The 12,952-nt window shown below is 48.7% G+C and overlaps 1 protein-coding gene across 5 annotated transcripts in view; it reads right to left on the bottom strand.

Annotated features, from left to right (window-relative positions):
- Positions 1-11,569, bottom strand: part of KIAA1671 (KIAA1671 ortholog) — a 129,928-nt gene extending 118,359 nt beyond the window's left edge. For 2 of the 5 annotated variants that reach the window (XM_090063553.1, XM_090063547.1), the window contains exon 1: positions 10,739-11,108. The gene's annotated coding sequence lies outside the window, so the exon portion shown is untranslated. Of the gene's footprint in view, positions 1-10,738; positions 11,109-11,154; positions 11,398-11,474 lie in introns of those variants that run through there. The other 3 variants (XM_090063549.1, XM_090063552.1, XM_090063548.1) reach the window with 3 other exon arrangements.
- Between the last annotated feature and the right edge of the window lie 1,383 nt (positions 11,570-12,952).

Here is a 12,952-nt window from a genome sequence, read left to right as displayed (position 1 = left end):
GGGCCTGTGCTATTGGAATTGCTTACTGAATGTAATTCTGGGTCTGTGTAAATGCACATTAGCAGACAGACACGCACACCGGCCTCGCTAGCTGCTTTCCCCCAGCCGTTAGCAGTAAAGCGCATATTAGGAAGCAGCCCCCTTCCCAAGAGCAGACCAGCGCACAACAATGCCCTCCGTGCCCTTTAAGGATTAAGAGAGGGGCCACCACGCTCCTTTTCACTGGTGAACAAAGGCCTGTTTAAAGCTGGGGCTCCGGTGATGCCGGGTCAATGCATTAACCCCATTCTCCACCCGGGTCACAAGAGGCACATCCAAATCAGCAAACCCGCAAGGGCTGTTAGGCATTATCGCTTCACATGTTAACTAGAACATACAGTTTTATTATCACAAAAAACATTTGCCGTCCCCGCTCCCGAATACACTGGAGCGTATGGGAAGAGAAGGGCCGAGTGAAACAGCCCCATTAGGAGGTTTCTGTAGGCTTGGCTGTTGTTGAAGATAACAATGAATACGCACGGTCTTCCCTTTCTTTCATACTCAGGAAGAAAATTCACAAGCATTTCCTAGGCAGGAGACATCAATTTACCAAGTAAGCACACTCTCTTCCAGAACGAGTGCAAGGGGTCATCAGATAAATCCACACCAGTGCTCTTGATATTCCTTTCCCATCCTTACACACTCACACACACAAGCAAATCTCACGGTGACTAAACTCCTGCAGGTTTCTGGTTTAAGTTTAATAGCAATTTCCCCCTCAAAACTGCATCCTTAATTCCCACTAGTTTGGGAATCACTCTTTGAGCTAATCCACAACCACTTAATCCTCGTAGTCCCTCTCCCTCTCCCTCTCCAGCTGCTCTTCCAAAATGCCAGCTGCCTCTTCAATCTGTGCTCAGAAAAGTCAGTGGGTGCTGCGTCTAGGCAGCCAGACCGTCATCTCCTTTGCTGGTTTAAGATCCCCTGCCCGTGAGACCTGAGTCGCTAGGTCTGCCCAGCAGACACGGAGGACCTTCTCTTTCCCCGCCACCCCATAGGCAAAAAAAGTGTACTTTTGCTACTGGGGGGGTGGATCTCCCTTTTCACATTCTCCATCCAATTAAGGGCAGACATTGACACTTGTATCTATCTACCTGTGAGGTCTTGATTTCATCTCTACACATCTACCTTGTCCAATGCAACTGCATCCCAGGGTCCCACCCCAAAGGTTTTGATAAGTATATTTTCAAACTTCGGGGGTGGAAATCAAGTAAAGCTTCGAGGGACCGGCTGGGAGATGAGGAGTTCTGGAACGACAGGTCCATCAGACCAGTTTCCAGTCATGAGCTTGAAATCATTTCCAGCAAGAGCAACCTTGTAGGACACCAATTATCACCCAGACCAGAACCAGGAACAACTTTTCAAGAGCCCTAGTAGGTCACTTATCTGCTATTTATTATTATTATTATTATTATTAGTCAAAGGAGATATTTTGTCACCTAGAGACCCATCAGCACATCACTAACCAGAGAGGCCTAGGAAGCTACAGGAGCAGGCAGGTGAAGTTTGCCTGGACAAGGATTCCCACCGGCTCACTCCCACACGAAACAATTCTCCAGCATCATCATCTAGGAGTGCAGAAAGCCTCAGACCAACCCAGGCAGGATGCTGACCTGGGATGCAGAAGCTCGTGACACCACACGAGCCTTTTCAACCCCGAGCCCAGGCAGCATGCCACAAACCAAGAAGCCCAGGTGGCCCAGCCATACCAGCATGAAAGCACTTCTCTGTTTCATATACCAGGACACTTGTAATCCTTGTGATCCAAGATACCACTTTAACATGAGGACCATTATGACAGTTATAAACTGAAAGCAGACGGCAGATGCATTCGGGTATGCATTTACGCTTGCTAAACCTGTAATCACAGCTCTGAGAAATCTGCTGGCAAAAGCAAATTAAATCCTAGCTGAAAAAGTTACTGGTTGCCTGTGTTGTTTCTCCCCCCTCAACCCATAGTTCTTCTTGGATCACACAAATTAGAGGTGAGAAAAAAAGGAAAAAAGAGGCCAAGGAAATAGCAAGGCCCACTTCACAGCGCATAATGGTCTCCCTCAGCAATAACTGCACCAACCAGACCAGTGAAACATTTTCTACTCATCCTGCAATATCCCCCATGACAACAAAGACGGTAACGGGCTCTTCCTAGACTCGGCATCCCGTTCAGATCCTACTTCCGCTCCAGTCCACTGGCAAGGGCTGTCGGATCAGCAACCACTGAAGATCTCAGTGAAAGCAAGCCAGCCTCAGCGTGGACACCAGAAATGCAGCAAAGGTTTCTGAATCCAGGTTATGTTGCTGATTTCTGGGAGAGGCTTAGATTTGTTAGGAGAAATCTTTTATTGGTCCAACTGCGCAGAGGGGATGCTGTCAGACATGCTCTCTTCTTAAGACCTGAAGAACATCTTGCATTTGAACGCATATCTAACTCTATCCCCACCATGCAGTTGGTCCAAGAAAAGATATCCCTGCCTCTCGCACAACTCATTTTCCATCACGGCTGCAACATCACTCACGCTAGCACTGCTTATTTTACATATCTATTTAAATAAGTGAGCAGGAAGTTTTTAAAAAGGAAGGTACTGGGTAAATCATCTTACAGCAAGGCTCTGGGAGAGGAAGGTCTATTAAATGCCTAATAAACAACCCAATAAATGTCACCTGGAGCTCATAAGTGAAGCTCTGGCTTCTCAATACAAACAGTAACATCTACAGTATCACAAGAATGGGGACATGCTCCCCAAAGGGCAGACATAAGAGCTCAACTATGGCCACTAATGAGCTTGGTAGCATGAAGGGAAGATTAATAAGGCAAGTTCGTTATCTCTTCCAATCACAGCACACCAACTGCAAAGCCAGGAACAGATTAAACGGTTATAGCCATGAAAACTATACCACGCCCTACACCATCCTCCCCACAGACATTCAGAGCTAGACCTCGCTGGGCAACGGCCCATTTCGCCTGGTACCAGCTTTGCTTCTCTCCTAGCCCTCGTCAGCAAGCGACTCTCTGCTCAATTTGTACCCCTGCCCGACGTGCGCCACGAGGGCGGAGAGCGCTGCCGCAGAGGAGCGTGCTCCGGCAACACGGACGGAGTAGCACAAATAAAGGTTTCTCACACAAGCTGCTGCATAGAAGACAACTCAGCAGAGACGCATCCTTCGAGTGGGGACCACAGACCGCAGGTACAGCTTGCAGATGGGATTCAATGGATTACAGCCCACAACTCAACATACTTGCATAAAACCACCTAGCATACTGTCACACGAACTAAGCAGCCACCGGGTCCAGTCTCTACAAGCAGCCATTGAGTTATCCCAGTCCAAAGTGTCTCCTTGAGAGGAAACGGTACATTCGATCTCATCAGATTCCAACTCCTACTCGCCAGTCCCACCTCGTTTGGATGCGTGTCATCGCCGGGATGTTTGACGCCATCCAAATGCCTACGTTGTTCCAAGAAACCCATACAAGTGGCAGGCTGCAGCCTCTGTACTTCAATCGCTGCCAGGCAATAAGCTTGCAGACTTCTTCTAGGCAAATATTGCTCCGCGCGCTGCCCAAAACCTGGCTGAAATTCTCCAAGGCCAGAAGGAGAAGCCCGGTGGAATCTGCCACTGCAGCAGAAGCAAACGGAAGAGCACTTCAGATAAGCATAATGTTTGCATTACCACAGATCTCAGCACATAAAAACACACTTTTCCTTGATGCTGCCTCAGCTGCATCTTTTCAAGACAGCCAAGAAGTGTTAATAAAGCTGACCTGTGACTGAGGAAAGCCTGGAGCAGAGGCTTTCCCAAGAGTGCTGAAACTTGTGGCTTAGGTGCAAGTGAACAGTGGGGTGTAGACCAACATATCCATTGCCCGGTCAGGTTCAGTGAGGCTATTTCAGCTGGGTCCAGAAACCTGTTCCACAACCTTTGGCGATTGCTTTGCCCAAGGCGAAAATTTGATTTAAAAGTGAAACAAAAGAAGTGCAGTCATACAACAAAGTTAATTATGATCGTCAAGTGATTTAATCCCCCTTGCCATATACAATCAGCGTATGTTGAAAAGTGGGCGGCTACCCGTAAAACAACACACAAGCATCTTGCTGTTCATTTGCTAAAGGAAGTTAATTGCTTCAAGAAGGAACTTGACGAGCTTAGGAACAAGAGGGTATGACAGGATACCATAGTAATAGTCACCCCAGCATGGATCTGAGTATGTGGTATGTCCATAAAGGAGCTGAAAGAAGTCTCTCTTGCTGGGTGGAAAGCACCTGGCAATCCCATGCTTCAGGAAACATCCCTCTCCCTCCTCAGGCCACCCCAGAAATGCTTCCCAGGGCTTTGGGTGTGGAGGAGGGGAAGGAGGGGTGGCCTGCAGAAGCCACAGTGGAGACGTGCAAGGACTCTGCGATTCTAGACCCAGTGTTGTCATGCTTTCTACATATACTGTCTTTACAGCAACTGCTGCTGCCAAGCTGAAGGCAACACGAAAGGAAAGATTTAGTTGATACCAATGCCTGTGCTGCCAGAGGAAGATGCTCTTAGTAAATGGGATATTTTAAACAGAATGCTTACAAACTTAAGCACAGACAACGTTCATGTCAAGGGTCCCTCCCGGTGGTAATTAAAGCGATTCGGGTTGTTTGATGGCAAATAGTAAAAGTGGCATTTCTTTCCAAATCTGCAAGTAAAGGAAGAAACCAGATTCACTGCAGAAACCTAGCACGAAAGGCAACTTGAAAGAAAGATCTGTGTCCATTTTGTTTAGTGAAGGAACCTAATGGCTCTCGCAAAAATCAAGTACAGCTCTGGGAGCCAGAGCTTCAACCCCGGTGTAAAATGCATTATTACAGCTTTGCCCTTGCAAATGCTTTCGTTAAGGACGAGGCATCCATGTCCTTCTAAAGCCTTGTTTTGTTGAACAAGCTCGCAGCGTATAAACCTTCTGCTATGTTTTGGCACAACTCGCTGCCTTTTCACAGACATTAATACTAACCCTTACTTGTAAAAGTAGCCATGGAGACTTGATTCCAAGTTGAAGTTTGAGCTCATTAAAGTGACAGGACAGGAGATAATTAATAAATAATTACAAGGTGCTAAATATATAGCAGCATTTAGGTTTCTGAGACTTGAGTAAGTTTATAGCTTTCAAACTCCCAGCTTCATTCGGGCATGAATGCTAAAACTGTTCTGTGTGGACAAACCGGGGGCACTCGGGTTAAAACCGGAGTTAACCCTGTAGAGAAGACCAGCTCGAGCAAGACGTACACCGAATCTGTAAACAGAAACGCTGCATATGCCAACGGTGTCATGAAACTGCCCGAGTCCACATAACACAGGCCTATCTTTCTCCCATTAGAGACAGCATTTTCTGCGCACCCACTCTGAGTAAGGTGCTCCAGGGTTTTTCTCCTACCTGCTGAAACAAACTGACTGCAAATCAAGACAGTCATTCACACAATCTGTTTCGAAGTGTGAGAAAAATTTCCAAACTGCAGGACTTTTTTCATCTGCATCTGGTTGGCAGACACATTTCTGATTTGTCATAAGATAAAACATCCCAGTTTGATCTTCCTTTGCAATCTGCCATTGCCTTCAAAACAGCCAAGAGCTCCCACCATATAGCTAGCTATATCTTTACAAGTCAAAATAAATACCTACCAACACGTCAGTAAAAAACAATGGGGATTAGGCCAAACTCCCATTTGTCCAGAAGTTTTTTTATTAATTAGCTTTTAGCTAGAGATCAAAGTTATCACTACATAATCTTATAAATAATCTACAGAAGCTCATCTAGTTGCAGCGTGCCATGCATGTTAGACATGATTTATGCCCCATATAGAAAAAGGACCTAAACATACCAAACATTCCTCCAGACTGGCTAAAACTGACGGATGCTGACCACCGTTTCCAAATCTTAATGGGACTTTAAAATAGAAATGAAAGGAAGTCTAGATGACTCAGCCTTTTAACAGGTTTACAGGCTCCTGTCATAAGCACATACTTTACAGGATCATTTATTTTAATCTGCATAAAATTCATGCATTCAGTGCAAAATCCCAAGTGAGTTATGCAGGTCATCCTTAGCGATGCCAATCCAACTGTATCCCCCCCACCCGACACACATACACTTTTCCCCCTACAATATAGGTTATAAGCAAAGTAAACTTTTGTTGCTTATTTAATAAAACTGAAATGCAATAAAAAGTAGCATTTTCACCTCCCCTCCAACACCACCTTTCTCAGTCATCAGGATAACAACTGGACATCTTTAAATGTTCACATATCGCTTCAAGCAGCTTTCCACAAGCCACTTATTTGGGAGTCGAAGGCCCAGTCTCATGGGAACTGCCCAGCTAAGATGGGAATGCTGCAGTCAGGAAGCAGCAAGGAAACCCAGCTCACCTATACAAAAGGGTCATATGCTTCTCGCCTGAGCAGTCACGGGATCAAATTGCAAAAGGGAACACTGTCAACATGGGGGAAAACATATTTATTTCAGAAAACTTTGTACCTGTTATGGCAGCAAATCTCAGCTCCGGTCAATATAACTGAAAGTAGTGAATGGGAGGATACTTCCTTGCCCCATTTCATAAGTAGGTTTAAGGGCACTTTATACCTTGTTCTAGTCCACGGAGGTTTGTACTCCACATCCATCTCAGCATGAGTCAGGTTTCCTGCTAACACAGTTACCTTTGTCTTGTTGAAGGGATCCTTATAAAGCCGGGGTAGGGGAAGCCCTTTTTTAATTAATTTAAAAATAAGGGGGGCTATGTCTTAACAAGTGTTCTAAGAGAAATCTGAATTTTATTTTAATTGGTTCTTGAAAGTCATTTGAGAATAACCCTTTAATACTTTCCCCAGATGGTCTGGGCAGTTGTTTTTAGAAGTCCAGCTCCAATATCACAACCCAAGCAGAACCCTATCTGGAGCAATTAGATCATCCAACCACATCTGAGGGGTTAGGGGAATACAAGGCTTCAGCTATTCACAAAGGTCGTAAGAGGCTGGATCATACTAATGCTACACCTCCTACCGATATGCAACGTTCAGGTTTTCCAAGACGCAATTTTTCTCCCATGTCAAGCAGCACAGGCAAAGGGAATCCTACCCACAAACAATACTGTAGTATCATCCACATCCCATACTTTTCCTGCAAAACCATCCCATCCAGTTGCTTATATCCTGAAATGTCGCAGCTGACAACACACTCCAATCCTCACTTTATTCTGCTACCTGCTGCTGAAATGAAATTGTGACAGGGCCTGAAGACAAAGTGCTCAGATAACTTGTATTGGTGCAAGCCCAGTGAGAGATTAAACAAACCTCTTCCAAGTCAGCAGCACTGGATAGGAAAGCATGCACTCCTTCCCAATCCCGCTGCGTACAAGAGAACTCTTCTCAGCAACATAAAAAGGTGGGTATTAAATAGGGAGCCGTTGCTTTCCTGCCCTCTCAGATGCAGCAAGCATTTTTAGCATGTGCCATCCATGCCACCCCACCCCACCCCACCCCACAATCAATGCCAGAGCCAACAGCTGGAGCGTGTTTACTTGTCTCCACTGATACTGGAACGTGCATATGTGGATCCAGCCTCAATCTGGTAGGAAAGGGCAGGAAGTCAGCATATCCAGCTGCGTAAGAACAGGTGCCTGTACAGATGTGCCCGGCATACTCCCCTGTGGTGAAGTGGTTAACACTGTAGACATTCATAAGATTGCAATTAGGATTCACGATTAATCTGAATTAGATGCTGGGGGAATTTCACAGCTCTCTTCATGCCATTGTTCTAGTCTCTCTGACTGCAAACCTAACAAGACAACCATGCACTGGTTTACCCTCCAAAGGCCATCTTTGCAACCAGGGAGGCTAGAAGCTTCATTGAAATAAAAATCTTAGACCTCCGAGATAACAGCAAAAATGTCTGTGGCTCTTACCATAGCTCAGCTTTGAATAATCCCTAGAAGCAGAAGTAACATCCCCAAGATATTACACAGTCTCAGAGCCCGGTCACCCTCACGTACCAAAGCAAAAGCAAACTGAAGATTGCATTCACGGCATCACCACGAGCATCATGTCTGGGCTTGTAGCTCCAAGGAGTCTTACCCCTGAGCACGGCTTCTACAAAGTGACCCCTGAATACTCTACACTTTTATTCCAGCTATTTTATTCAAAAAAGCCTTCTGAAGCACTGTATAGACTGGAAGTAATGGTTTGCTCTCATGACACTGGATCATTATTTAACAGACAGTAAGCCATAAAATGAATGCATCCACCCTAAGACACTGATTTATAGTAAACAGTAACAAACACTGCCTGGGAAAAGGAATAGCTCCATACCTTCAGAAAGCATTGGGCATGGTAGAAATGGAAGAAAAATACTGCCAACTGATATTAAACATTGACGCTATGTCTCTGAATAGCCCAGCTATGTTATCTTGATAGCCTCATTTAATCAGAGGAGGCGGGAAACTGCTTTACTTAAAATGCCAATCAACATCTCATCATTTAAAAAAACCAAGGAACCTGACAGACTCAAGAGGCACCAGATGTCAGGTCTGCACTCAGTGTAAAACATCAAGACCTCGGGGCAATATACACAAGTGGAGAACCTATCCTCACACCTGTAAAACACATTTCTGCAACAGCAGCACCTGCCTTGAAAGGACACTCCAGTTCAGGCCACGGGGTTCCCACGGCCCCAGTCCTGTGAAGATTTACTCACAGGTTTAATGCTGCTGGAGTCCCCGCAGCACGTACGCTTCAGCACTTGCTTTAGCTTTGGTACACCCAGGATTTAAAGAACACAACTTGTTTAACTGAACAAAATGCTGCTGTGTCTGCGCCCTGACTCTGTCCTACAGAATGGAATAGCTGGAGAATAAGGAAAGAAAACACAGGATTTGTGATCAACTATATGCAAATCCAGCTTAACAGTGATATTACTGCATACTAATGGTATCTTCTATTCATAACCACTGCACTAGTTTCCTTGGCCTGACAAGTCCATTTGCTGATGGAAAACTTGAGCCCTGCTCACTTAACAAGGAGTCGAGGAATTTCTGTTGAATCTACACCTGACCAAGGTAAATATTGGGAAGGCTTGGGAGCTTTTCTAAACAGCCTTTCAGTGAAATCATCAAGAGTCTGATAAGTTTCCCTGTCACTTGTTAGAAATCCAGGAACAGGAAGAGAGTTGCCAAGAATTGTATCAGCTTTCCTCTAATGATGCTTGGGAAAACTATAACAAGAGGCAGGAAATGATGGTATTTATAGGCAGTATCTCAAGAAAAAGGCAGCAAATGCATGCCACTGAGCAGCCAGAAGGCTAAATCAGGAAGAGAAAGCTCTTTTCTCCTACGGTATGATACGCAGGGCGGGGAAGAGATCAGGTCAGGCTCAGTGATCTACCGACCAAAGGGGCTGGAGCAGAGTCCAGGGTCAAGGCCAGGGCAGGGATCCCAGAGCCTTCCCAAACAAGTGACGGCATCTCCTGGGATCTCCCCAGCTCAGAGGGTGGGGGGATAACTTTTCAAGCATTATCCTTCCTTCATATCACCTCCTATCTGAGAAACATTATTAAGAAATCAGAGATGTGGAAGGCTGAATGGGCCAGCAGAGTTATATATGGTTAAAATTATAACACGATGCTGTGCCCTGTCTCCACACAGCTTGCATCACTGTGCTGGGGTCAGCATCTCCTGAAATGACTAGTACCCAGTTTACTGCAAAACCCCATAGATCAGACTTCATGAAAAAAACCAGGGCTGCTATCCCTGAAACCATACCTACACAGCAAACAGACTACTGTCTCCCCACCTATCAAACAGTCAAGGTCCTTTAATCAACACTGATAGTATATGGTTAATATTAAATAAAAACAATCTAGTACCCTGAGCACTCTCTCCTGAGCTGTAATTTAAATAAAAGCGCTGTGAAGTTAGTCAGAATGGCACGGAAGATTTTCCCAAGCAATGCAGCAAAATACCTTCAACTATAAAACTGAGTCACTCTCTTCTGCACTGTCTCTTACTGGAGAAACAAAGATTATAGACTGTATAATTTGAGGCAACTGGAATATCTGTAGCAGGAAAAGAAGAAGGATGAGCACAGTAATGAGTTACCACAGCTAATGCTTCCAGCAGCCCAAAATGCATCGACTTCAGCAGGAACTCCGGGGTAACCGCATAGGAAAAACACAACCGATTTGATCACTTGAAGCCTTCAACTGAGGAAAGGACCTCTCTATTGCAACTGAAATGATTTAAATCCCTCCTGGACGCTGGAAGGGAACAGACTTGGTTGTAGAAATATTTTCTACAAACTATTTCTTTGTTACAATCTCACTGCTGTTTATCCTGGAAGTGTAACCCGTCATCTCGTTTGCAAATGAAATCCCTTCCTCTTCCAGGTGCCAACTGTTCATAGGCTTGCTTAATAATGCATTCAACTGTTTTATGGAAAATAACGTTACCACACAGTGCACTCAAATTAACCCTGTAATATTTTATCATGGGCAGTTCCTGCTCTTACAGAAATAACGGAGGGGAAAATAACTGGGCTACACCTTGCTCAGCACAGCTCCCACGGACCGTCCACTCCCGTGGCTTTCAATCTGCAGTCTGCAGACCCCTGGGGGCTGGGGGCAATGGCTAAGGGGCCGCGAAAGGCAATGGCGATCGACGCGAAGCACGCGAATACCTGCACTCACCACTCGCAGGGGTCCGCGCCTCCACTCGCAATTGTTTCAGGGGTCTGCAAATGAAAAAAGGCTGCAAACCAAAGGACGCATCAAGACATCTCCGCTGTAAAAGAGGAACGGCTCCAGCCGTATCCGTGTCTGTCAAAAAGTGCCTGAAGCGGCCGATCTCGCGAACTTCCCAGTTACCCTGGAAACATCGCCTCCCTCCTCTGCTTGCCACGAAAACCGCCACCGAGGAGCACGCCGGCTCGACGGCGCGTCAACGGCCGTGCGCTGCCCCACGGCACCGTCTCGCGCCACCAGACGATCCGCGAGGGATTTATGCCGCCGCGCTCTGAAGAATCGAATCCCGGGAAGAAAAAAAGCGCCGCGGCTGGCGCTCTGCCCCCGTCTTGCCCCCCGGCCGCACCCACCCCAGCGTTCACCTGCTCCGTTCTGAGGCGCCAGTTGAACGGGGGGAAGGGGACATCCGGGGGGCCTCGGGGACGTCCAGCCTGGAAGTGGGGGGTCCGGCGGGGTAGCGGGCCTGGCACAGCGCGAAATAAGGGGCTGGCTTGCAGGAGGAAGGGCAGCCCGCCCCGGCGCCCACGTGGGGGCCAGCCGGGCACCCCCTGCCTCAGCCTGGCGCCCCTGGGTGGGCAGGACAGGGCGGGGCGGGGCGGAGCCGGGCAGGGGGCGGGGCCTCCCGCCGGCAGGGGGCAGTGCCCGCCGCCCGCCGCCCCCAGGACCCGGGCCCCGCCCCCACCTGCGCGGCGCGGCGCTGCGCTGCGCACGGCACCTCGCTCCGCTCCGCTCCGCTCCCGTCGGGCTCGCGGCGCAGCCTAGTCTGCTGGGCCCGCCCGGCGCCGCCTACTCTGCTGCCCGAGGGGCGGGCACGGGGCGGGGCCCAGGGAAGCGCCGCGGTTGCCGCGGTAACCGCCGCCTGGGGGCGGGGCCGCGCGTCTCCCCGGACAGGGGGCGGCAGAGTCGAGTCCCGCGCGCCGCCTCGGGCCGGTGGCCCCGCCCGGGGGATGGTTTCCTCCTGGTTCATTTACAAAAAGTAATTATTAGTAATAGTTAATCATCACACTTATTAATAAGTGCTCGTTGTAATTAATAATCATTAATAATAATAATGAACGGTTGCGATTATTCCTGATAATACCTAACGATAATTATTAAGGATGAGTATTATTAATCGTTAACAATTAATCGTTATAATTAATAATCATTAATGATAATAACAATAATTATTAATTATTATTATTACTTGTTAATTAATGGGAAGACGCATTATATTTATTACTAATGAGAATAATTATTAATTGTCATCACTTAATAATAACAAATGTTTCCTGGTGGCCACGGCGCTGCTTCTGCCGCCCCGGGGTGCAACGAACGGGGCTGCTCCCGGCCCTGCCGCCGCCTCGATTCGGACAGCCGGGGCCGCCGGGACGACGGGCGCAGACGGGACTCTGACCTGGCGTGGGACGTGTCCGAGCCAGCGACCGCCCGCGGCTTGTGCGCTTGCTCGCCCTCCGCCTCCGCAGTGCTGTGCGCGGGGCCCGGTTGCGGCAGGAGGATGCCTGGGCACGGAGGGCGAGGCCGGCCTGCCTGCCCACGTGGGGAGAGCGAGTGGTGACGGCAAGGGCGAGCCCACGGGCTCCGGGCCAGGCCCTGACGCACCGGGATCCACCTCGAATGTCAACGAGAGCTGGAACACCCTCGGGCGGCAGGGCCTCGAAACCGTGCTTTTTGAACCCAGCAGAGGCGCTTGCTGCCTCCCTCTCCCGCCCTGCTCTGGCCCCCCGCCCAGCCGCGCCTCGAGCCCGGGCAGATCACAGCTGCCATCACGCTCATCCAGCCGGGCGCAGTCCCCCTGTGCTCCCGGGGCAGCCGCTCACTTCCTGCCTCCTCTGCGGCGTTTGCAAGCTCGGCAGCCCCAGGTGGTTTCCGCCGGCACGCGCGGACCGCAGCCCCCCACTCTCAGGCGGGCTGCCGCAAAAGCGATTATAAAGAGCCGACTGCATCGCCGTCTGTTGCAACGGCACCGGCTTCCCAAGACACACCCTGGGACCAGAGCGCAGTCAGCAGCCGGGGAACCGGCCAGCCGGGTTCCTGAGGGTGCCCGAGTCAGGTCTTTCCACAGCTCCGGGGCGCGATCCCGCACCGTGTGGCACGAGCGACGGGATCCCTTCGCCCGTGCTTCGTCCTGCCCCAGCTGCCCCCCCTTAGCCTCTGTTC

This window comes from Crocodylus siamensis, chromosome 9 (assembly GCF_052110815.1).
Source record: "Crocodylus siamensis isolate JL-2025a chromosome 9, ASM5211081v1, whole genome shotgun sequence".
Taxonomy (NCBI): domain Eukaryota; kingdom Metazoa; phylum Chordata; order Crocodylia; family Crocodylidae; genus Crocodylus; species Crocodylus siamensis.
The sequence above is the reverse complement of the archived record's forward strand: the minus strand, read 5'-3'. Positions and strand labels throughout refer to the sequence as shown.